Below are 16561 nucleotides of genomic sequence, written 5' to 3'. Positions count from 1 at the left end.
GCGCAGCGCCAGACAAAGGGGAGTGGCGCCTGGAGGGGGCACCCTTTCCCGGGGTTGCAGCCCCTTTGGTGCAAGGGGGGGGGAATTTCCCGAAAATGGGCGCAGGGAGGGGACCGCAGAGCGGAATCTCAGCCGACAACCCCCCCGTGCCACCCCCGTTCCGGCTGGGCTGCGCTCCGAGAGACGCTTTCCTGGGGGCAAGCCCGCCTTGACTAGCAGGGGGCCGACTCCCGAGGGGACCGGGCTCCTCCCAGGGCTCGTTTGGGGGGGGGGGGGCTGCGGAATCCTGGGCTGGTGAGCAGAGCCCCGGACAGGTGCCCTCCTGACGCCCGGCCCACAATGGGCTGGCGGCGAAGCATTATTTAGGCGATTAATGCGAGGAAAATGCAAAGCGTCGCCTCCAGAGGTCGGCAGAGAGGAAGGTGCGCCTCTCAATCCCATATGAGTCGCCCTCCCTTTGAGTGTATCAGGTGTACACCCCCCCCTCCCAAAAAAAAAAAGCCCTTAAGCTTGTAACTCAGGTAAATGCATCCTGGGGGCAGCATTGGGTTATTTGGGGAGGGGGAGTGTCATAATAACGGGAGTCAGTGGAGCTGGATCAATATATTCTGGTATTGCAATAAACAGCTTGGGAAGAGCAGGGGGGCGGGGGCTTGCAACTGCAGAGAGGCAGGCGGAACAAAGCCGCCCGATGGAAGCGCACCCGATGGTGTCCGTGATTCCGCTGTGGCAGGGGGACGGAGAGGCCCCCTTTGAGGAGGCTCCCCTTGTCTGGGGCTGCCCCTCTGCGACTCAGCCGGGGGGGGGGGGGGATGATGGACTCGCCGAGTCATGCGCACGCCCAAAGCGCTGGGCCGGCTGGTGCTCTAAGGAGACAGAGGGAGGCAGGAGGGTGGGTGTGTGCTCCTCGAGAGGAGGCAGGCAGCCTCTAACAAAAAGGACCATTTGCTGGTGCTTTCAGTTATGGCTTTTTTTAATTATTATCATTATTTGTAGAGTCAGTGTCTCTCGGTTGTCTGTCAATAATTCCCACTTTGTTGCCTGCAAAGGCGCTCGATTGCCAATGGGAGAAGCCCTGTGTTCCAGCAAAAGCGTTAGTCATTGAAATGCCATGCTGTATGCGCCCATCCCCCTAGGGGTGCCAACTCCGGGTCTGGAAATGCCTGGTGATCTGGCAGGTAGACCAGTGGGGGAGAACAGGGTTTGGGGCGGGGAGGGGGATGGGCTGGTGCCGTGCCATAGTCCCCTGTCTAAAACGGCCAATTCCTCTGGTTTCCCTAAATCACAGTCTGGCCTCCATAGTCTGGAGATCGGTCGTGATTCTGGTAGATCTCCAGGCCCTGCCTGGAGGTTGGCAAGCCTACATCTCCCATGGGCAGGTTTATAAATTGCACGAGAGGGGGGGGGGTCATCGGATTCTGGCAGGTCTGAAACAATTGAAAGGGAACCGAGCATCTGTAATACACACACAGACACACACCCATGCCTGGCTTCCAACGCTCTCTCTTCCAGCTGCATGAACCTCCCTGCTGCCCTGGGTCCCTGGTGGCAGCCCACACAGTTGTGCATGCTTGGTGGGGTAGCCCACGTGGCCGAGCCTCACCTACGGGGCTGGTTGGCTTTCCGTAGCCACGCTCATTCGCCAAAGACGTGGCTCTTCTCAGCGCCTTTGCTTTTGTGTGGGACACAGCAGAGGACCGATGCTGAGACAGTGTGTGGTTTTTGGTAGCCGCCGGTGGGCCGTGGGTTATTCGGCGAGCAGATGCTCTTGATGGCCTGCTCCTACTGGTGGTCCCACGGAAGTCCATGCTTTCAGTGCTGAGGGCATAAGAGCTCCATTCGGTTAGTGCCATGTCGTGGCAAAGAGCAGAAGCATCTAATCTGGAGATCCTGGTTTGATTCCTCCACATGCAGCCATCGGGGTGATCTTGGGCTAATTGCAGTGCTCTTAGGGCCATTTTCTTAGTGCTGTCTCAGCCCCACCTCCCTCACAGGGTGTCTGTTGTGGGGCAAGGAAGGGAAAGGGGTTTGTAAGCCGCTTTGAGGCTCCTTCGGGCAGTGAAACATGGGGTATAACAAATCAACTGTTCTTCTTCATCTCCCGAGAGCAGCCTTTCTGAATTTTTTTAACCACTGAGAAACCCCTGAAACATCCTTCAGGCTTCAAAGACACCCCTGAAGCGACAAGATGGGGCAGAATATGGTTGGGAAGCAGAGCTGTGGACACGCCCACTCAGGTCCCTCCCCTTCCCCCCCTGCAGGCCCATCATTGGCCATTTTGGGAGGGGCGGGTGAGTCAGCATGACCGTACATGGTCATATCACCCGATAAATGTTTAACACATTTGAAAAATATATTAAAAATTGATTAACTCCCACCCATTTGGGAAACCCTTCAAGGTTTCACGGACCCCTGGTGGAGAAAGCCTGCCCTAGAAGAAGCAGGTGCCGTGGGAGTCTTTTGACTGGCATTTCGGTGCGATGCCCTGGCATGTCGCCTGGCATGTGTACAGGTGCATTTTATATTCCGCCTGTCCCAGTTGTCTGTCTTATTTAAAACTGTTGGCTCCTAGCCTTGCTTGACCATGTGGGAATCATTTGCGTGGAGGCGTTTTTAAGGTATCTCTTACGGTTCTGTTTGGCGTGTTTTTCCTCTGTGCTTGGAAATTAACCTTTAGTCATTTATTTTTGTTTGTTTCTTTGTTTTCATTGATTGAATTGATGCCCTGATAAAATGAAGGCAGTTGGAAAAGCTATCTTTTTAAAGGGGACCCAAGACAGCTTATATTAACCCCCCCCCTCTTACATTACCCTCCCCCCCCCAAGGCCCTATTGAACTGCAGTGCTAGACTGCTGAGGGGCCTAATTCCATCCTCTAGCCCAGGGGTAGTCAGCCTGTGGTCCTCCAGATGTCCATGGACTACAATTCCCAGGAGCCCCTGCCAGCGTTTGCTGGCAGGGGCTCCTGGGAATTGTAGTCCATGGACATCTGGAGGACCACAGGTTGACTACCCCTGCTCTAGCCAGTTTTATTCCATCTTATGTTACGTTTCAGTTATGATTTCATCTATACTGAGAATAGGGAGTGGTGGTTATATTAGGTCGCTGCCATTTGCCGCATGTGTAAACTGTTTTAATTGTTTTGGGGGGGGATTTTTTAATTGTATGGATGTTTCTACTGTGTTAACCGCCACGAGCCAGTCACAGGAGCAGCGGTATAAATATCAAACAAACAAACAAATAAATAAACAAAAGATTATCCTCACCACAACCTTGTGAGGTCCCAAGCCCCGCAGCAAGCTTCTGGGGCAGAGTAGGGATTTGAACCCGGTTCCCAAGTTCGTAGCCTGATGCACCAACTGCTGCGGCGCATGAGCTCTCCAGGATAATGAGCCACTGATTTCAGAGAAGCAAGTATGCTCTCTACAGCTCGCTCATTTTCCTTGGCGCCTCTTGGTGAGGACGGGTGGCGTTTCTAACAGGGAGCGTAAAGTTTGCATCAGTCGGCGTGCAGCGAAATTAAGGCTGTACGGGTCGTGACCCAGTCGAAATGCCCTTTGAATACGCATCTCAGCCGTAGCCCTTGGGCGCATGGTGCACATCCCCAGGGGCCCCGAGTGCCCATCCTGTTTCTGTATGCAGAAGGGGATGCCTCTCTTCTGTCGTCTTCCTTTTGTTTCCCTTTTGCTCCTCTGTTCTGCGGTAATGCTTCGACACCACGCAGCCTGTCACAGATCAGCTGAGAATTAGCGTGCGCACACGCACACCCGCGCGCACACACACACAAGCACAAAGACCAGCTCGATTTGCATTGGGTAAAGCCGCCTGAATGCCAGGCTTGTGAATAGGGACCAAGCCATCTGCCTCTCCAGAGCAAAGGGGCTTTTCTGTCGAGGAGGAGAGGGGAGGCTTAATTGCCAGCTGCTGTTAGATCGAGGGTTCAGCCTGTGAAGCCAGGGCGGCTATAATTTGTGTTTCGGATATGAAAAAGAAAGAAAAAGTCCCAAGTTGTGCTTTGGGGGGGGGGGATGATCCTAAGTTGGGAATGCCCCTGTGTGAGCCAGTGCGGAACTCTTCTTGACCCGTTTTCTCCACTCTGGTTCTTTGTTTCTTGGGAAGGTTTAACCAGGAGGTGTGGTGCTGTTGGGAAGGGCGGCTCATTTGTTCATTTGTTTGTTTATACTCTGCATTTCTTCCCAATGGGGGCCCAAAGTGGCAGATGCCATTCTCTTTTCTTCCATTTTACCTTCACAACCCCCCTGTGTGGTAGGATAGGCAGGGAGAATGTGATTTGCCCCGGGTCACTCAGTGAGTTTCTGTCGTCCATGCTATCTCCTTGCCTGCAGAAAGTCCTGGGTTCAGTTCCAGACATCTTGAGAGAGAGAGAGAGAGAACTTTTCAGTTTATCTAAATTGATTCACCCATCCTTACCTGAGACTCTGGACTACACTGAACTTGATGGACGTAGGTCAGCCTTTCTCAAAATTTTTACTGTCGAGAAAAGCCTGGAACATTCCTCGGGCTTTGAAAAATGCCAGAAATTGTGCAGAATATGGTTGGGAAGCAGAGCTGTGGACACGCCCACCTGGGGCCCCTCCCCATCCTTGGCCGTTTTGGGAGGGGTGGGTGAATCAACATGACCCTATATGGTCATGTTTCCCAATAAATGTTTGACACATTTTGAAAATATATGAAAATTAACTCCCATCCATTCAGGAAACCCATCCAGGGCCCATTCTGCACACATAGGATAATGCACTTTCAATGTGCTTTGGCAGCTGGATTTTCCTGTGCAGAACAGGAAAATCTACTTCTAAAGTGCATTGAAAGTGCATTATCTATCGTGTGCAGAATAGGCCCAGGGCTGTCAAGAAACCCCAGGGTTTTAGTTTAGTCAAGTGAAGGCCAGTTGAAGAATGTAGAAAACACTGACATTTCTGTGCAGATTGTGTTACTAAGACATCAACAATGCTCCCCAATTAAGATGTAAAACAATGTAAAAAAAAAACAAATGTAAAAGGTAGAATTGGCCAGTGTTCACTATCTGATGTATGTTGTTTTTCCATCTTTTTTGTATGGGTTTTTTTGGTTCACCTATTCTGAATTCTGAATAAAATTATTAAAATTTCTCTCTCAAAAACAAAAAAACAACAACAAAGAAACCCTGGCTGAAAAAGGTCTGACGTAAGTGGAATATTTAATTAATAGAGCAGCGATTTACCCAGTCCTAGAAGCCTGATACCTGAGTGCAGTCAATCAGTCTCCCAATAAGTATATTGCGAAAAAAGGTACATTTATTCTAGTCTTTCCAGTTCACATTCAGGTTGTAGTCGAAAGGAGAGAGAGAAGTATAACCTATCACAGATTGCCCTATCCCTATCACCCACATCCAGCTTGTCCATCATCCAGCGTGGGGGAGTATGAGGCCATTGTCCTCTACAGGAGAGACCTGCAGAAACATGTATCTCCAGGGAAGGCCATGGGAGAGAGTGAGAAGACAGAGAGAGAAGGAGAAGAGGACAGCTCCCAGGTGAAGACAAAGATAGCCATTCAATTCCAGGAGATAACATGCACATATTTCGAGTGCTATAGTGCCATCCAATGTCTAGGCATGCAGAGTTGCTCACTCCAAGACTGAGGCTGTTTCATGTGGCTGTGTGAAAGGGAATCTGCTCTCTAGTATTCCTGCTGGTCACACAAGGGTGTTTGGCATTCGAGGCCATCGGGCCCTGCAGAGACAGCATAGTGCTCTGTGACACTGCTGAATGCGCGCCATTCAGTGGCCGAGCATGCGGTTTGCACAGGAATTCCCAGTTAGAAAGGACCTTGTGTGTCCTGATGTAGACAATACCATCTCGGAGGTCCAAAAGAGCCCTCAGCCATTAAAATTGCAGGCCGAAGATCTGGTGAAGGTCAGCTGTTTTCCCATAGGTATGTTTGTTCAAAGTAGATCTATTTGGGGGTATGACGGTTTTAAGGGAGGGAGGGAGGGAACATGCCGTAGATTTAAAGTGGCAATCCAAGGAGGAAAGAGAGGGTGGGTGTGTGTTGGTGCATTTGAATGAGTCACAACCAATTCACCTTCTGCTATCGATGCAGTATTTTGATTTGGGTAGAGACATTGAATGGACAAGAGGCTATGATTAAGACAGAATCTGCGCCAACATAATGGTTTCCAATTGGCAAAGGTGTCAGACAAAGATATATTTTGTATCCCTTTCTATTCAGTCTGTATACAGAACACATCTGAAGGAAAGATGGATAGGATTTAGAGGAAGGTGGAGTGAAAAGAGGTTGGAAGGAACAGTAATAGTTTGAGATAACTCGCTGTTGGTTTTCCGGATTTTGTCGCCGTAATTCGGTCATTTTAGCCCCTGGTGTTTTGCCAGTAACTGCGGCTGGCATCTTCAGAGATAAGGTAAAGGTAAAGGTATCCCCTGTGCAAGCACCAAGTCATGTCTGACCCTTGGGGTGACTCCCTCTAGCATTTTCATGGCAGACTCAGTATGGGGTGGTTTGCCAGTGCCTTCCCCAGTCATTACCGTTTACCTCCCCCCCCCCCAGCAAGCTGGGTACTCATTTTACCGACCTCGGAAGGCTGGAAGGCTGAGTCGACCTTGAGCCTGCTGCTGGGATTGAACTCCCAGCCTTATGGACAGAGCTTCAGACTGCATGTCTGCTGCCTTACCACTCTGCGCCACAAGAGGCTCTTCTTCAGAGATAGGACACAGCAAAATGGGCATCTCTCCATGGAAATGGAGTTCCTGGGGAAACACCGGGGACTAAAATTTCAGGATCATGGCCGCTAAGTCTGGAAAACCCACAACAGCCAGTTGACTTCAGCCATGAAAGCCTTGAACAGTTTACTAACCTGAGATAAGGCCAGTGACCACACATTACTGACAGAAAATAGCGAAGGCTGAAAACTACTCCTAGGGAAGGTTCAAGCAGAAAATCCTGAAGCAGGATGACAGCCGAAGATCCAGAAGACAAAGAGACCCAGTTTGTTGTTATTGGTGTCGTTCCTAATTGGCCTCATCTATAATCCTGGTGGAGAGAATCACACACCTGCCTCTGACTTTGGTCCTGGAGAAAGGAGGTTACCCACCGTCAGTGAGCAAGAAGCTTGTGGTCTACCACGTTAAACGTTACTGTGAGATCCAGCAACACCAGCCGTGCTGACCCGCCTCGGTCCAGCTGTCACCGGAAATCATCGATCAGGGCAACCAGAGCCCTCTTGACCCGTGGCCAGGGTGGAAACCCAACTGGAATGGATCCAGCCGGCTGGGATCCTGGCATATCAGCGTATACCAGCATGAGGCATCCTGCTAAAGGAAGAGCAACCCTCTCTGGCACCATCAAGATTGTGGGATCGTGGAATATCCCCTTTCTGGAGGAAGGAGAAGATTTGACATTAAGGCAGGGGTTCCCGGTGCTGGCGTTCCAGCGCTTTTGTCTGCAAAGGACAGGCAGCTCCGTTCTTTTGTTTGGCCTCGTGGTAGGGAAATATGTGCAAATTAGCATCTGCAGTGTGCCAAGTTGGGAAGGAGAATTGCCATATTAATTGCGTTAAGCTTGTTTTGATCTCTTTTCAGGCCGTCTGAAGTTACCGGATCCCACGGACGTTCCTTTAAAGCTTATTATCTTTTTACCCGCAAAGCCAAGTGTTGTTATTAATGATGCTCCACCTGTTTTAGTAAATGACTCAATGAAGAGCACTCAATTTGCAGCTTCTAAATCAGGGCAGGTTCGGTTTTCAGGGATGCCGCACTTTTTTACAATAGGCAGACGTTTTGTCCACTGTCTTCTATGGATTGTCACCAGTTTGCTCTGCTTGATGCACAATACACTCCTAAGAACTCTTTCCTGGGAGTAAACTCCATTGAGTAGACCTGGGTAGGATTCTAAGTAGATCTATTTAATGTTAGGTTAAAAGGTTTTTTAAAAAATCATTTGCCTTGGAAGCACAGAAGCTTTTACATAGTGTCCTCGATCTTCCACGTTTCCCGGTGATGGGAAACTGCTGTTCAAACAAATGACAATGATGATCTGACGCCAGTGGTAACAAGAGAAAGAAATTTTACCCACAGAAATAGAAGCACATCTTACATGATAGATCCATGTAGGTGTACAATTAATGTGGAACAGCTTTGGACTTTTTCTTTCTTTCTCCTCTCCCATTTCTTCTGCTATCAAGTTGCAACTGACTTAAGGGGTCCTTCATAGGCTTTTCAAGGCAAGATATGTTCAGAGTATTGGTTAAAATGTGGTGGGAAAAGAATCATTTGACTTGGAAGCACGGAAGCTTTACATAGTATTCTTGATCCTCCACACGTCATGGGAAACTGCTGTTCAAATTACAGTGATGGTTTGACTCCTCGGTAACAAGAGAAAGAAATTTTACTGACAAAAATAAAAGCACATCTTACGTGACATATTCATGTTAGGTACATTTAACTTCTTGTGAACAGATTAACCTCAAAAAGGTTAACTGGCTACAGCTCCAAGCCCAGGTAAGAGAGAGAAGGAGAACTATCCTCTCCTATATATATATAAGATAAAACAGAAGGCAAGCAAGGGAGAAGAGGCTCAGCAGCTAAACCATGAGAGGGTGGAGCCTGTATCCCAGTGAGAAAATTCTCTTAATCCTTTCCCTCCCAGGCTCTCTTGCATGCAAAATTACGATCTTCAGCACATTGTAAGAAGTTCTCTTACAAGATCTGTACATGTTTCAGATGTCTGGTGCACCATATTAAAAATCGAACAGGACCTTGCTTTGCTGTATTTACAGTGAGTGGTATGCGTATTACCTTTGTCAGCAGTGTTGCAGGCTAAACAGTGGGCTCACACGTTGGCCCTTCCTACAGTTTGAAGAGTGTGCTGCGTTTTGCACTGCTGCAAGTTCTTCTCAAGCAAAACCAGAACCCATGTAGAAGTTTAGCACACACCAGGAAGAAAGGTTCTTCATTGTCTTCTCACTAAGAGGGGTAGTCTTCTACCTTCCAGGAGGAAACATGCAAGGACACTTAAAAATCAGTTCTCCTACCAGTTCGTATCAGTCTCACATGTTCAAACTACGCAGGACTTTGTGATGTGGGTTGCTTGAATTCTGGAAGGGGCCAACAGGGACGGGCATGTCTTATCCCCTTGGTGGTTGTGGAAAGCATGGTGAAATCACTGCTGACTTATAATGAACCTGTAGGGTTTTCAAGACAGGAAACGTTTGCCATGACCTGCCTCTGCAGAGTGACCCTGGACATCCATATTGGTCTCCCATCCAAGTACTTGCTTAGCTTCCGAGATCTGATGACATTGGGGCAGCCTGGACCACCCCAGGTTAGGACTCTTCCAAAGAGGCTGATCGGATGGAATCAGATAAAGCTTTTCATGGAATGGAGGCAAATAACGCACCATTTAAAAAACAGCTAACACTCTGTTAAAAGGCCAGGGGTTGTTTTTCTCCAGGCTGTTGGCTTTCCTATTGATAGGCCAACTCACCTGCTCAAAGCCCAGTCCCAAACATTCATGTGCAGGGAAAATGAGTCCGACTAGAAGAACTTCTTCACTCCAAGAGTGATGAACACATGGATTTCACTGCCACAGAAAGTTGTGGCAGCTTCAAACATAGCTTCAAGAGGAGATTGGATAAACTTCTGAGCTAGTAGCCATAAGGTATACAGGGAACACCCAGTCTGTGGCAGTGATGCGCCGTATTCTTGGTGTTTGGGGGGGCAACTGTGGGAGGGCTTCTGGAGTTGGTGGACCTCCTGATTTGGCCATTGCATGACTCAGTGTTGGACTGGATGGGCCACCTGCCTGATCCAGCATGGCTTCTCTGATGTTCTTATGACTGGGGTAGTAATGCATTGTATTCTTGGTGGTAGGGGGGCAAGAGTAGGGGGGGCTTCTGGAGTTCTGGTCCTGCTGGTGAACCTCCTGATGGATCCTGGGTTTTGGCCACTCCGTGACTCAAAGTGTTGGACTGGATGGGCCATTGGCCTGATCTGGCATGGCTTTTCTCATCACCTTCAGAGATCAATCATTGGCTCTTAGCCACAAGGTATAGAGGGAACACTATGTCTGGGGCAGGGATGCTCTGTATTCTTCCTGCTGGTGGACCTGGTGGCCCCTGGGTTTTGGCCACTCAGTGTGTCAAAGGGTCAGACTGGATGGGCCATGGGCCTAATCCAACATGGCTTCTCTTATGCTCTAAGCACCACGCTGCGAAATGAAACAAAAACCACTCAAAGGAAATAAGGCAGGGTCTCCAGATAAAATTTCCCAAGGCACGGTGAGCCACCGCAACATGAATCTCGACACAGAGAAGGGGAGCAGCATGGTTCAGAGATCTGTCACCAAACCAGATCGAATGTAGCGCGGCTTCCTTGCAGTGGTGGTATAATGCCTGCGCCCCAGTAAGGCGAAACCCATATGGGCCCTGCCTGGTGCTGAAAGAGACCCCCTAGCTCTATAGTTACCAACCTCCAGGTGGGGACTGGAGGTTTCCCAGAATTACAACTGACCTCCAGACGACAGAGATCACTTCCCCTGGAGAAAGTGGCACCTTTGGAGGGCTGATCCTGTAGGAATGTCTCTTTTTGAGGTCTCTCCCCTTGCCCTCCCCAGGTTGCACCCCCAAATCTGGAATTTTCCAAGCTAGAGTTTCCTAGCCTTGTCTAGACTCCAGATTCCCTGGTCACGCTGGCGTGCGGCCCTAAATTCAGCTGCGTGCTCAATTCACTTCAAGCATAAAAGAAGCCCCAGATGTACATTGTTCCTGAACTCACGGCTCGCAAGTCGCAGTCGTTGAGCGCACACCTGCGCGATGCCCAAATCTCTTACCTTTTGAAGCATCAGCAGGTTGGAAATTGGCTCCTCCCCCCGAGGAAACTCTTCCCAGCGTTTTGCCTGCAGGGAAGCTGACCGGCGGGCTTCGCCGGGTCACATCTGTTGGCAATAATGCAATTAGTTCTTAGCGGCTTTCACTGAGCTAATACCCAAACCACCTTCTGCTTTCTAAGAGATTTGACAGCAGGCCTTGCCTTTCACCAGTCTGGGGACATTACCCAGAGCGGCTGGCAAACGTGAAGCGCCCGCGACTGGGCTCCTGCAGACTGCTGGTGGCGCTTCTCCTTGTGGAGGCAGACAGGTGCGCCTTCCTCTCTCTGCTGTGCAGAGGACACTGTGCCCTTGAGGCCGCTCCAGCCCCTCAAATGGGAGCAGCTCTTAAGGGAATCGGGCACCTGCCAACATGGGTGTCACGGTGGGATTCTCCCTTTGGGAAAGGTCATTGTGGGGGGCGGGGGTGGAGTTGGCAGCTTTGCTGCATGGAGGCTGCCATGTCTGTCTTGTGAGGTAAGGGGTGGGGGTCTGGCTGGTTGTCGCCAGTCTTTGGCAACCCTAGACATTGGCGACAACCAGCCAGACCACACCACCCCACCCCGCTGCATTGCAGGACAGACATGACAACCTTCCTCTCCCCAGAACAGACTCCTTGTGAGGCAGGTGGGGCTGAGAGAGTCCTGAAGCAACTGGGACTGGCCCAAGTTCATCCAAGCAGACCTCCTCCTCATTTTGTAGCGATTTTGGAGAGGAGGGCTTGTAGCTCTGTGCTTTGAATGCAGGTCTTTAATCCAAGACATCTCAAGTGAAAGGCATCTTGGGTAGTTGGGGGATGAAAGACCCTGCCCTAAGATTCCAGGGATGTTCTGTCTATTAGAAGAAGAGCTGTTTTTTTTTATACACCCCCTTTTCACTACTCAGAGGGAGTTCCAAAGTAGCTTACAAACATATTTCCCTTCCTCTCCCCACAACAGACACACTTTGAAGGAGGTGGGGCTGAGAGAGCTCCAAGAGAACTGCTTTTTAAGAACAGCCCTGAGTTTACTGTGATTCTCCCCAGTTCTCCCCAGCTGGCTGCATGTGGAGGGGGTGTACGGAATCAAACCCGGTTCTCAGGGCTCTCAGGGCTCTCTCAACCTCACTCACTTCACAGAGTGTCTGTTGTGGGGAGAGGAAAGGGAGGGCGATTGTAAGCTGCTCTGAGACTCCTTTGGGTACAGAAAAGCGGCATATAAGAACCAACCTTACTACTACTTCTTCTGCTTCTTTTTCTTGTAGAGATGGCATTCAGATTGGGGACTTTGAATTGCTGTCCCTCTGTACCAGCGCTTAGCTTATTATACATTTGTTTTTTAAAAACACTCAACCCTGGAACTTCTGTACAAGATTCTTTTGTGGTCCGCAGGAAAACTCAGTAAAAGCCCGCATTGTAAAGGCCCTGAGTTCTCATGTTCCAAGGCCCACCGTGTCCCTTAGCTGGGAACCAGAACAAATGCTTCTTGAGCTACGCTGCTATTTAGTTTTGTGAGGCTGATGGAGAAAGCTTGACTTTCTCCCGAATAGAGAACTGCCAAGCAGGATTAGCCGGAGGGGATATTTGTGCGGTGATGGAATTTGTCAGACTGTGTTGGGCTGGTCGGCTTAACCAGATTGGAGCCATATTTCTAAGAACATTCCCCACTCCCTCGGGTTGCCAGCTCCAGGGGGGACCTGAAGATCTCCTGGAATTATAATCGATGTGCAAACTACATTGGAGGATAATATTGTGGCGTTACACACCAAGTCAAAGGCAAGAGCTATTGGTGGCAGTGAAAATAAGTAGCAAAGAAGAAGAAGAGCTGGTCCTTATATGCCGCTTTTCTCTACCAGATGGAGTCTCAAAGCACCTTACATTCCCCTTCACTTTCCTCTCCCCACAACAGACACCCTGTGAGGGAGGTAAGGCTGAGAGAGCCCTGATATTACTGAAGAAGAAGAAGACGAAGAGTTGGTTCTTATATGCCACTTTTCTCTACCCGAAGGAGGCTCAAGGTGGCTTACAGTCACCTTCCTTTTCCTCTCCCCACAACAGACACCTCATGAGGTGGGTGAGGCTGAGAGAGCTCTGATATTCCTGCTCGGTCAGAACAGCTTTATCAGTGCTGTGGCGAGCCCAAGGTCACCCAGCTGGCTGCATGTGGGGGAGGAGTGGGAAATCAAACCCGGTGCTCTTAACCACTACAAAAGCAAAGAAAGGCAGGGAGACAGCCATGCACATGTCAACCTAGGACTCTGCAGGGAGGTGTTACAAGGGTTACAAGTAATTGGTCTCAGAGAAGTAGAAACTTGATACCCATCATAAATGTTTCAAGTGTAAGATGTCTCCAGTGGATTCTTCAAGATTACCCAGTGAGTTTACGGTGATGTGGGGATTTGAATTCCTTTGTCCAGGTTTTTAAACACTCCACAACTTTGGCTGACCGTCTGCCTGAAATGGAGCCTCCCGGTTATCATATCCGCTGCTGCAGCTTTGCTTATCTGCTCTCTCCTAAGGGCTCCATTCCCAGCACCTGCAGGTTGCTCAGAATCACCCTTGTCTAACCAGGGGGAATTGTTGTTTGTGCACAGAATTGCTGATGATTAATGTATTTAGTAGAACTGTAGCGTGCTGGTTGTTTTTTTAAGCTCTGTGATTTGTTTAGAGAGAAATCCCGTTTCCTGTGAAATGTGTATCTTTGTATTGCTCTTGCAACTTCTGGACTTTAGTGGTAAATAAGTATTCTGCTGGAAAGCTGGTATCAACTACTCTTCGAGGCAAATTTTTAGCCTATTTTTCCACAATTTCGAGCGTCTAAATCAGTGGTCCCCAACCTTTCTATCACCGGGGACCAGTCAATGCTTGAGAATTTTACTGAGGCCCGGGGGGGGGGGGTAGTCTTTTGCTGAGGGATGTCGCTGCTGCCTGATTCCCTGCTCCACTTGCTTTCCCGCTGGCGCCTCTGACTTCCCTCCACCCACTGGGGAGCGCTGCCAGCAGCAGATGTGCAGTGCCACACCGAGGGGGAGCCCCAGCCATGGCGGCTACCGGAGAGCACCAAAGGTGAGCCGGCGGCAGAATGGCAGGGCAGCCCCCGAGGCAGCAGATGGGGAGGAGGACGACGATGAGCCGTGGCCCAGTACCAACTGATCCACGGATCGGTCCCGGTCCTCGGACCGGGGGTTGGGGACCACTGGTCTAAATAACACACAACTACTGAATGAAGTTTGAGTCCATTGGCACCTTTCAAAACAACAACATTTGATTTAAACCATAAACTTTTGTGTGCCCTGCACTCCTCCTCAGACACCGTTTTGTTGGTCTTAAAGGTGCCGCTGCACTCAAACTTGAACAACGTGGCAGCCCACCTGAATCTAATACAGCTAATTGAATCTAATTGAGTGAATATCAAAATAGATATACTTCTGCATTCCTGCATCTCTAAACACAGCAGCTTTTTAGCCCTGTGCTTGGAGACTAATGATAACCTTTTGGACAGCTCTTTTCCAGTCGTGTGGCAGAATAACCTCTTTCCCAAGGTTTCTGTCAATAGTGGAAGTGGGGATTCTTTTATGTTGCCTCAAACCAGAAGCTTGTAAACAACGTCATGGTCACGTATATCAGGGGTCCCTAACTGTTTTGAGCCTGCAAGGCACCTTTGGAATTCCGATGCAGCGTGGTGGGCGCAACCTCAAAATGGCTGCCACAGGAGGTGGGGCCAGCCACAAAATGGCTGCTGCAGCTTACCTTCAGTGACGATCCTTGGGCCACAATGGCAACTGTTGCCAAAGCAGTGTTTTTAAAAACTCTGTGCAGCCAATCAGATTTCTTATGGCCAGTCAGAAGCCTTGTTGAGTAAAACCCCCACCTGTTCCGGTATACTTTTAGGAAATCCCTGACTCTGTTGGGGATCCCTGCCATAGAGCAAGTGTATGTGCTGGTTTCTACTAGTTCAGGGGTGTCCAAACTGTGGGTCTCCAGCTGCCCAGGAACTACAATTACCATGAGTCCCTGCCAGCATGGCCAGTTGACAGGGGCTCATGGCAGTTCCAGTCTATGGACATCTGGGGAGCCAAAGTTTGGCCACCCCTGTTCTAGATCAGGGGTAGTCAAACTGTGGCCCTCCAGATGTCCATGGACTACAATTCCCAGAAGCCCCTGCCAGCGAATGCTGGCAGGGGCTTCTGGGAATTGTAGTCCATGGACATCTGGAGGGCCGCAGTTTGACTACCCCTGATCTAGATGATACTAATCCTGATATTACATTAGAAGCGTCCTGATTTCTAGTCGTTGATGGTAAGATGAATACTAATTCTGAATTGTTGTTTTATGCTGTTTAATATCGTGGGTCTATTAACTAACTTCTGTGTTATCCTTTGATCTGAGGTAGTGTTTTATTAATGACTAACTGCTCTTTTTCCCCTTTGGATTTTAATATTCCTTTAATTTTGTAATCTGTTTATGCCATTAAAGGGGGCTTGTTTGATTGAGTGAGAGACGGCTGACGGCTGTTGACTGCCTCCAAAATTTCAGAGGAATCTGCAAACCTCAAAGCGGAAGGGTCAAACGACACAATAGGTTTTTTAATCCTCTGGGTTGCACAGGGGTTGAGGCTCACGTGCTGAATCTGGTGCATTTGCAATCATGAAATGGGTGGGGGGAAAGCACCTCTCTGGGAGACTTTCTCAGCTTGGGAAAACAGCACTGGCAGGAGGCAGAAACACTCCCCCCCCCCCAGGTGTGGTCCCTGTCCAAATTAGGCACTGAGGTGCTCGGGGAAGTAAATTTCTCTGCGGCCATTTTGTGGCATCTGCGAAAGTGAGTAGGGAGGTTGATGACTCCTAATTGATATATTTTAAAAAAAAATTTACCATATGGCTTGGGCCTTGTTGGCCAAAAGAGATGTTCCCCTTTGGATGCTGCTTTGTGCACAATGGAAGCCGTCAGAGAAATCATAGAATCATAGAGTTGGAAGGGACCTCATGGGTCATCTAGTCCAACCCCCGGCACTATGCAGGACACTCACAAGCCTATCTCTCATCCACTGTAACCTGCCCACCCCCTTGAGCCTTCACAGAATCAGCCTCTCTGTCAGATGGCTATCCAGCCTCTGCTGAAAAATTTCCAAAGTTGGAGAACCCACCACCTCCTGAGGAAGCCTGTTCCACTGAGAAACCGCTCTAACTGTCAGGAACTTCTTCCGGATGTTTAGACGGAATTTCTTTTGAATTAATTTCATCCCATTGGTTCTGGTCTGTCCCTCCGGGGCAAGAGAGAACAACTCTGCTCCATCCTCTATATGGCAGCCTTTTAAATACTTGAAGATGGTTATCAGATCCCCTCTCAGTGGTCTCCTTTCTAGGATAAACAGACCAAGCTCCTCCAACCTTTCCTCATATGTCATGGTCTCCAAATCCCTCACCATCTTTGTTGCCCTCCTCTGGACATACCCCAGTTTGTCTACATCCCTCTTCAACTGGGATGCCCAGTTGGGGTACAATCTAATCCAGAAATGATCCTGGGAAGTGTATTTGTGGGTTTATTCTTGCCTTCGGGAGTTCTTCTTTTGTCAGTATCTGGTTGGAAGCTCCTGTGAGGCCTGAACGCAAACTGAAGTTGCCAGGAACTCAAAGGTTGAATAAAGGGGGGGGAGGGGGGAGAGAACAGAATAAAGTACAACTGTTTATTACATCCTGCACATGAT

At 49.3% G+C, this 16561-nt stretch overlaps 1 protein-coding gene across 20 annotated transcripts in view; it reads left to right on the top strand.

Annotated features, from left to right (window-relative positions):
• LOC143828387 (microtubule-associated protein 2-like) overlaps nucleotides 1-16561 on the top strand; it is a 318337-nt gene that overhangs the window by 256 nt on the left and 301520 nt on the right. The gene's annotated exons all lie outside the window — the stretch shown is intronic.

Source organism: Paroedura picta, unplaced genomic scaffold (genome assembly GCF_049243985.1).
Source record: "Paroedura picta isolate Pp20150507F unplaced genomic scaffold, Ppicta_v3.0 Ppicta_v3_sca22, whole genome shotgun sequence".
Taxonomy (NCBI): Eukaryota; Metazoa; Chordata; class Lepidosauria; order Squamata; family Gekkonidae; genus Paroedura; species Paroedura picta.
Note: the sequence above shows the minus strand (reverse complement) of the source record. Positions and strands in the feature narration are given on the sequence as shown.